At 40.0% G+C, this 9,952-nt stretch overlaps 1 pseudogene; it reads right to left on the bottom strand.

Annotated features, from left to right (window-relative positions):
* Positions 1-8,539: 8,539 nt before the first annotated feature.
* On the bottom strand, positions 8,540-9,490 carry LOC138435203 (olfactory receptor 6C2-like; annotated as a pseudogene).
* Positions 9,491-9,952: the final 462 nt, after the last annotated feature.

Raw genomic sequence — 9,952 nt, 5'->3', positions numbered from 1 at the left:
ATCATTTTCTTATACTTCTATATGATCTTACTTCTCCATGCTTTAGGTTTAATTTTTCCTTTGTCTAGTTTCTCAATTTGTTAAGTTTAGGCTCCTGATCAGATCTTTCTTCTTTTTTTTTTTCTTTTTCATCTTTTTTTTTTTAATTATTATTATTTTTTTTAGTTTTTTATTTTTTAAATTTTAAAATCTTTAATTCTTACATGCGTTCCCAAACATGAACCCCCCTCCCCCCTCCCACCCCCCAACATCTCTCTGGGTTATCCCCATGCACCAGCCCCAAGCATGCTGCACCCTGCGTCAGACATAGACTAGCGATTCAATTCTTACATGATAGTATACATGTTAGAATGCCATTCTCCCAAATCATCCCACCCTCTCCCTCTCTCTCTGAGTCCAAAAGTCCGTTATACACATCTGTGTCTTTTTTCCTGTCTTGCATACAGGGTCGTCATTGCCATTTTCCTAAATTCCATATATATGTGTTAGTATACTGTATTGGTGTTTTTCTTTCTGGCTTACTTCACTCTGTATAATTGGCTCCAGTTTCATCCATCTCATCAGAACTGATTCAAATGAATTCTTTTTAATGGCTGAGTAATACTCCATTGTGTATATGTACCACAGCTTTCTTATCCATTCATCTGCTGATGGACATCTAGGTTGTTTCCATGTCCTGGCTATTATAAACAGTGCTGCGATGAACATTGGGGTACATGTGTCAGACATATAGATCAATGGAACAAAATAGAAAGCCCAGAGATAAATCCACACACATATGGACACCTTATCTTTGACAGAGGCAAGAATATACAATGGAGTAAAGACAATCTCTTTAACAAGTGGTGCTGGGAAAACTGGTCAACCACTTGTAAAAGAATGAAACTAGATCACTTTCTAACACCGCACACAAAAATAAACTCAAAATGGATTAAAGATCTAAATGTAAGATCAGAAACAGATCTTTCTTCTTTATTGATGTGTATTTACATACCTAAATTTCCTTTAAGCACTGCCTATTTTGCCTCTTGAGCCAGTTTTGGAAGTTATGTTTTGGTTTACATTCATCTCTAAGTATTTTCTAATTTCCATTGTGATTTCTTCTGTGGCTTATTGGTTGTCTGTTTTGCATTGTTTAAAATATTCACATATTTGTAAATTTTTCATTTTCCTTTTCATTGATATCTAGCTTCATCTCATTGTAGTCAGAGAAGATACTTTATGTGATGTCAGTTTATTAAGTTTGTTGAGACTTGTTTTATGACTTCAGATGAAAGTGAGTAGAGAGGCCAGTACCTCTGGGGCTGGAGATGCCACTGCCACTGGGGGAAGAGAGGCAGCTTTTGCTGGATCAGATTCTGCAGTTAACCTTCAGCAATTTCAGCCCTGAAGCTATAGAGCAAAATGAAACCTCAGGTCATACATGCAGTACCTAAGCTGGGAATTTGAACCCCCTAACTCATCCTTTCCCTCACTACTTTTATTAATGACTTAAGGAACAACCACCCAAAGTCACTGTGTCCCTTAGTTTTAAAAACATGTCCAAAAATATCCAACACAGAGTCACTTAGCTTATTGTTTCTTTTTAGTGACTTATTAAGAGTTGTTGTTGTTCAGTCACCCAGTCGTGTCTTACTCTTTGGGACCCCATGGACTGCAGCATGCCAGGCCTCCCTGTCCCTCACCATCTCCCAGAGTTTGCCCAAGTTCATGTTCATTGCATCGCTGGTGCTGTCCAGCCATCTCATCCTCTGTTGCCCTCTTCTCCTTCTGCCCCCAATCTTTACCAGCATCAGAAAATTTTCCAATGAGTCATCTGTGCACATCAGATGATCAAAATACTGGAGCTTCAGCTTCAGCATCAGTCCTTTCAGTGAATATTCAGGGTTAATCTCCCTAGGATTGACAGATTTGATCTCTTTGCTGTCCAAGGGATTTTCAGGAGTCTTCTCCAGCACCACAGTTCAAAGGCATCAATTCTTTGGCATTCTGCCATCTTTACGCTCCAGCTCTCACAACCATACATGATCAGTGGCAAGACCATAGCCTTGACTAAACAGATCTTTGTCAGCAGAGTAATGTCTCTGCTTTTCAACACACTGTCTACATTTGTCATCATTTATCCTGCCAAGAAGCAATCGTCTTCTGATTTCAAGTCTCCAGTCACTGTTCACGGTGATTTTGGAGCGCAAGAAATGTAAGTCTGTCACTACTTTCACCTTTTCCCCTTCCACTTGCAATGCAGTAATAGGGCCGAATGCCATGATCTTAGTTTTTTTTAATATTTAGCCTGAAGATGGCTCTTTCACTCTCCTCATTCACCCTCATCAAGAGGTTCTTCAGTTCCTCTTCACCTTCTGCCATTACAGTGGTATCATCTGCATATCTGAGATTGTTGATGTTTCTCCAGCCTATCTTGATTTGGGCTTCTAACTCATCCAGCAGGGCATTTCTCATGATGTGCTCAGCATATAAACAAACAAGGTGAGAGCAGACAGCCCTGTCCTACTCCTTTCTTGATCTTGAACCAATCGGTAGTTCCACACAGGGTTCTAACTGTTGTTTCTTGACTCGAATACAGGTTTCTCAGGAGACAGGTAAGATGGCCTGGTAGTCCCATCTCTCTAAGAGCTTTCCACAGTTTTTCATGATCCACACAGTCAGAAGCTTTAGCATAGTTGATGAAACAGAGATAGAAATTCTGAGATTCCCTTGCTTTCTCTGTTATCCAGTGAATGTTGGCATTTGATCTCTAGTTTGTCTTTCTTTTCTAAACACAGCTAGGACATCTGGAAGTTCCTGGTTCACAGAATGCTGAAGCCTAGCATGTAAGATTTTAAGCATGACCTTACTAGCCTGGGGGATGAGTGCAATTGTCCAATGGTTAGCACATTCCTTGGTATTACCCTTCTTGGGAATTGGGGTAAGGATTGATCTTTTCCAGTCCTGTGCCACTGCTGGGTCTTCCAGATTTGCTGGCATACTGAATGCAAAACCTTGATAGCATCTTCCTTTAGAAATTTGAACAGTTCTGGTGGAATTTCATTGCATCCACTAGCTTTACTAACAGCTATGCTTCTTAAGGCCCACTTGACTTCACACTCCAGAATGTCTGGGGCTCTGGGTGACTAACCACACCATCATCATAATCTGGCTCATTAAAATCATTTTTATACAGTTCTTCCATGTATTCTTTCCATCTCTTCTTGATCCATTCAGCATTTACTGGTTTCTACCATTTGCTCATCTTTGGGTGGAATGCTCACTTGAAGTTTCCAATTATCTCCTGAAGAGTAAACTGGACATAGCCATGACAAATGGGAGATACAAATTAGAAATAGGTATAGATACAGGATGAGATTTATTATAGAGTAGCCCGTGTAGATATATTACATGATAGTGCAGACCATAGACTATCAGGGCTCTCTTTATTATGGGAAATAAAGTTGTTAGCATCTTTAAACCCAATCAGCTTGGAAAGCCATTCCAGAAACCCCAGAATCAATTCATCAAACACATCCTTAAAATTCTGTTCATCTGGAATCATTCTTGGTAGCAATATTTCTATTAATCAGAGTTTTCTGGAGAAAATGAACGAATAGGATATATGTAATCTGTATAAACAGTAAACTGTACATAACCATAACAAATAGGAGCTATAAATTAGATATAGATGTAGATGATCTCTGTTCATTTCCAAGGCAAACCATGCAATATCACAATAATCCAAGTCTATGCCCCAGCCAATAATGCTGAGGAAGTTGAAGTTGAATGGTTCTATGAAGACCTATAAGACCTCTTAGAACTAACACCCAAAACAGATGTCCATTTCATTATAGGGACTGGAATGCAAAAGTAGGAAGTTGAAAAACACCTGGAGTAACAAGCAAATTGGACCTTGAACTACAAAATGAAGCAGGGCAAAGGCAAATAGAGTTTTTCCAAGAGAATGCACTGGTCATAGCAAACACCTTCCAACAACACAAGAGAAGACTCTACCCATGGACATCACCAGATGTTCAATACTGAAATCAGAATGATTATATTCTTTAATCCAAATATGGAGAAGCTCTACACAGTCAGCGAAAACAAGACTGGGAGCTGACTGTAGCTCAGGTCATGAACTCCTTATTGCCAAATTCAGACTTAAATTGAAGAAAGTGGAGGAAACCATTAGACCATTCAGATATGACCTCAATCAAATCCCTAATGATTATACAGTAGAAGTGGCAAATAGATTCAAGTGATTAGATTTGACAGACAGAGTGCCTGAGAACTATGGATGGAGGTTCGTGACATTGTACTGGAAGCAGTGATCAAGACCGTCCCCAAGAAGAAGAAATATAAAAAGAAAAAAAAAAGTAGTCTGAGGAGGCCTTACAAATAACTGTGAAAAGAAGAGAACTGAAAGGCAGAAGAGAGAAAGAAAGATATATCCACTTGAATGCAGAGTTCCAAAGAATAGCAAGGAGAGATAAGAAAGCCTTCCTTAGCGATCAATGCAAAGAAATAAAGGAAAACATAGAATGGGAAAGATTAGAGATCTCTTCAAGAAAATTAGAGATACCAAGGGAACATTTCATGCAAAGATGGGCTCGATAAAGGACAGAAATGGCATGGATCTAACAGAAGGAGAAGATATTAAGAAGAGATGGCAAGAATACACAGAAGAACTATACAAAAAAGATCTTCATGACCCAGATAATCACGATGGTGCGGTCACTAATCTAGAGCCAGACATCCTGGAATGTGAAGTCAAGTGGGCCTTAGGAAACATCACTACAAAAAAGTATAGTGGAGGTGATGGAATTTCACTTGAGCTCTTTCAAATCCTGAAAGATGATGCTGTGAAAGTGCTGCACTCAATATGTCAGCAAATTTGAAAAACTCAGCAGTGGCCACAGGCCTGCAAAGGTCAGTTTTCTTTTTTTTTTTTTTTTATTAACGAAAAGGTCAGTTTTCATTCCAATCCCAAAGAAAGGCAATGCTAAAGAATGCTCAAACTACTGCACAATTGCACTCATTTCACATGCTAGTAAGGAAATGCTCAAAATTCTCCAAGCCAAGCCTCAACGGTACATGAACCATAAACTCCAGAAGTTCAAGCTGGATTTAGAAAAGGCAGAGGAACCAGAGAACAAATTGCTAACTTCCCTTGGATCATGGAAAAAGCAAGAGAACTCCAGAAAAAACATCCATTTCTGTTTTATTGACTATGCCAAAGCCTTTGACAGTATGGATCACAATAAACTGGAAAATTCTGAGAGAGATGGGAATACCAGACCACCTGACCTGCCTCCTGAGAAATCTGTATGCAGGTCAGGAAGCAACAGTTAGAGCTGGACATGGAACAACAGACTGGTTCCAAATCAGGAAAAGAGTACACCAAGGTTGTATATTGTCACCCTGCTTATTTTACTTATATGCAGAGTGCATCATGAGAAACACTGGGCTAGAGGAAGCACAAGCTGGAATCAAGATTGCCAGGAGAAATATCAATAACCTCAGATATGCAGATGACACCAGCCTTATGGCAGAAAGCAAAGAAGAACTAAAGAGCCTCTTGATGAAAGTGAAAGAGGAGAGTTAAAAAGTTGACTTAAAACTCAACATTCCAAAAACTAACATCATGGCATCTGGTCCTATCACTTCATGGGAAATAGTTGGGGAGACAATGGAAACAATGACAGACTTTGGGAGTGCTCCAAAGTCACTGCAGATTGTGATTGCAGCCATGAAATTAAAAGACGCTTACTCCTTGGAAGGAAAGTTATGACCAACCTATACAGCATATTAAAAAGCAAACATTACTCTGCCAACAAAGGCCCATCTAGTCAAAGCTATGGTTTTTCCATTAGTCATGTATGGATGTGAGAGTTGGACTATAAAGAAAGCTGATCACTGAAGAATTGATGGTTTTAAACTGTGGTGTTGGAGAAGACTCTTGAGAGTCCCTTGGACTGCAAGGAGGTCCAACAGTCCATCCTAAAGGAAATCAGTCCTGAATATCCATTGGAAGGACTGATGTTGAAGCTGAAACTGCAATACTGTGGCAACCTGATGCAAAGAACTGACTTATTTGAAAAGACTCTGATACTGGGCATGATTGATGGTGGGAGGAGAAGGGGATCACAGAGGTTGAGATGGTTGGATGGCATCACCAACACAATGGACTTGAGTTTAAGCAAGCTCCAACAGTCTGTGATGGACAGGGAAGCCTGGCATGCTGCAGTACATTGAGTCTCAAAGAGCCAGACACCACTGAGTAACTGAACTGAATTGATAGACATAGGGTGAGATTTATCATGGTAATTGAAACACATAATCATGGAGTCTGAGAAATCCAACAAGCTGTCATCTGCAAACTGAAGAACCAGGGAAATTCATGGTTTCAGTTCTATTTCAAGTTTGAAAAAGTGAATGTGAACATCACTCAGTCGTGTCCAACTCTTGTGACCCTGAGGACTATATAGTCCATGGAATTCTAGGCAAGAATACTAGAGTGGGTAGTCTTTCCCTTCTACAGGGGAACTTCCCAACACAGGGATCAAACCCAGGTCTCCTGCATTGCAGGTGGATTCTTACCAGCTAAGCCCAAGGGAAGCAAGTTTGAAGGCTTTAATATCTGGGGGCCTGGACATCTCTGGTGGTCCAATGGTTAAGATTCTGCACTGCCAACACAGAGGGTGATGGTTCAATCCCTCCATGACACACAGCAAGGCAAAAAATACAAATAAACAAAACCAGGGTGCCAATCTTGGAAATCCTGGTCCAAGATTGAAGCCCCATGAACCAGAACTGTCAGCGCCAAAGCAAGATAAGATGTTGCCCAGTTTCAAGTGGAGACCATATTCACCTTTCTTCTGCCTTTTTGTTCTAGTCAGGCCTTCAGCAAATTTGAGGATGCCCACCTGCTTTTTTGAGGGCCATTTTCTTTAGCCAGTCTACAGATTCAAATACTAATCCTTCCCAGAAACACCTTTACAGACACACTCTGAAATATTTTATCAGCTATATGGGTGTTCATTAGTTCTGTCAAGTTGACACATAAAACTATGACACCTTCTTTTTTATTTGTTACAACTTATATGATAGACCTTAAAATTACTAATATCAAATTGTCTTTCTTTTTTTTTTTTTGTACCAGTGCAAGTCTCCTAAATGTTATAATCCAAGGGCATAACTCCCTAATAAGCATTAAGCTACACCTTGTTTTATTAATATTTACTAGTAATTTAATAATATGTTATTATTGCTAAATTAGGAGAAGGCAATGGCACCCCACTCCAGTACTTTTGCCTGGAAAATCCCATGGATGGAGGAGCCTGGTAGGCTGCAGTCCGTGGGGTAGCGAAGAGTCAGGCATGACTGAGCAACTTCATTTTCACTTTTCACTTTCATGCATTGGAGAAGGAAATGGCAACCCACTCCAGTGTTCTTGCCTGGAGAATCCCAGGGATAGGAAGCCTGGTGGGCTGCAGTCTATGGGGTCACACAGAGTTGGACACAACTGAAGTGACTTAGCAGCAGCAGCATTGCTAAATTATTAATTTATTAATAAATTGAGTTTTGAGCTACTGCTTTTCTTGTGTTAGACTTTGTATATTGAAACAATCTTTCAGTTCAGTTCAGTTCAGTCACTCAGTTGTGTCTGACTCTTTGCGACCCTATGAACTGCAGCACACCAGGCCTCCCTGTCCATCACCAACTCCCGGAGTCCACCCAAACCCATGTCCCTTGAGTCGGTGATGCCATCCAACCATCTCATCCTCTGTCATGCCCTTCTCCTCCTGCCCTCAATCTTTCCCAGCATCAGGGTCTTTTCAAATGAGTCAACTGTCTGCATCAGGTGGCCAAGTATTGGAGTTTCAGCTTCAACATCAATCCTTTCAATGAACACCCAGGCCTGATCTCTTTTAGGATGGACTGGTTGGATCTCCTTGCAATCCAAGGGACTCTCAAGAGTCTTCCCCAACACCACAGTTCAAAAGCATCAATTCTTCAGCGCTCAGCTTTCTTTATAGCCCAACTCTCACATCCATACATGACCACTGGAAAAACCATAGCCTTGTTGACGGACCTTTGTTGACAAAGTAATGTCTCTGCTTTTTAATATGCTGTCTAGATTGGTCATAACTTTCCTTCCAAGGAGTAAGAGTCTTTTAATTTCATGGCTGCAATCACCATCTGCAGTGATTTTGGAGCCCCAACAAATAAAGTCAGCCACTGTTTCCACTGTTTTCCTATCTAATTGCCATGAAGTTATTGGACCGGATGCCATGATCTTCCTTTTCTGAATGTTGAGCTTTAAGCCAACTTTTTCACTCTCCTCTTTCATTTTCATCAAGAGACCCTTTAATTCTTCTTCACTTTCTGCCACAAGGGTGGTGTCATCTGTATATCTGAGGTGATTGGTATTTCCCCCTGGTAATCTTGATTCCAGCTTGTGCTTCTTCCAGCCCAGCATTTCTCATGATGTACTCTGCATACTAGTTAAATAAGTAGGGTGACAATATACAGTCTTGACGTACTCCTTTTCCTATTTGGAACCAGTCTGTTGTTCCATGTCCAGTTCTAACTGTTGCTTCCCATAACTCCTTGAGAAGAATGTAATTTTTCTGACTAATTCAGTAAAGTCTTGTTTCACTTGTTTGGACAAATGGATTTAGCATGGGGGAGATGCTAAATTAATTTCCATTTCATCTTTTCCTGAATTCTTGATATAGATAAATATACAGCTGCCATAAGTAATGGGAACATGATCATGTGGGAAGAACAGATGGAAAATGCCTTTTTCCATTGCTGGGCAGAGGGGAATCTTAGAATTGTTTGGATAATACTTACATAGGACCAAACCGCAAACATGAGAGTCATTATGAGGATTAATGCAGAACAGATGATAACCATCTTCTCCATGAACCATGTATCTGAGCATGTGATCTTCAGGACAGGTTTAGCATCACAGAAAAAGTGGTCAAGAGCACTAGAGTCACAGAATTCCAGGCTCAGTTCCAAGCTAAATGGTGGGATCATGATCAACACAGTGGTCATCCAACAGCAGAAGATGAGCCTTTTGCAGACCCTCTGGTTCATGATGGTCATGTAATGCAGGGGTTTGCAGATGGCTACGTAGCAACCGTAAGACATGGCAGCCAAGAGAAAAAATTCTGTTATTCCAAACAGGTCTTTAAAAAATACTTGGCATACAAGCCTTATAGGTAATGGTCCTATCACCTGATGATATACTGTACAAGAATCTAGGAATGCAGGTAGAAGTGAATGAGACTTTTAAGTAGGAAAGATTTTGGAGGAAAAAGTACATCGCAGTTTTAAGGTGGGAATCGACCAATATGAGGATGAGGATGGCCAGGTTTCCAATTACACTCAACATGTAGATGATGAGTAGGAATATGAAAGTCAGAATCTGCAGCTGTGGGTCATCTGTCAGTCCCAGGAGGATGAACATGGTGACTGCTGTATGGTTTCTCATTCCTGGCTCCACACTTCCTCCCAAACTGTGTGGAAATCTGAGAGAGAAGAAACTCAGAAGAGGGAAAAATATTCTTTTGAGATGGATTTCTGGTGGCAAAACCAATGAATTTTATGTTGTGCTCATAATGCATATTTCAAGATTTTAAATGTGACACTCACTGTTTTCACTCCTTCCTTGTCAGTCCTAAATTTCTTAGAGTAGCATTCTATATTTCTTTTTTTTTTCTCCCATTTAGTTTGTTACCTGGTCTTATTATATGTGTGCCCTTAATACCTTTCTCATTTATTCCTTTTCTTCTCTCACTTAACATTAATTCACTTAGGTGGCCTTATATCAGTGTTGAAATATTTCAGAAGGATATTGACATACTCAAAATATATGTTTTGTGACCCTTATCCAGTCTTTTAAAACCAATACAATCAAAATTATTTTCAAGAAAACCCAGATATGATGAATAGA

Source organism: Ovis canadensis, chromosome 3, assembly GCF_042477335.2.
Source record: "Ovis canadensis isolate MfBH-ARS-UI-01 breed Bighorn chromosome 3, ARS-UI_OviCan_v2, whole genome shotgun sequence".
Lineage (NCBI taxonomy): Eukaryota > Metazoa > Chordata > Mammalia > Artiodactyla > Bovidae > Ovis > Ovis canadensis.
Note: the sequence above shows the minus strand (reverse complement) of the source record. Positions and strands in the feature narration are given on the sequence as shown.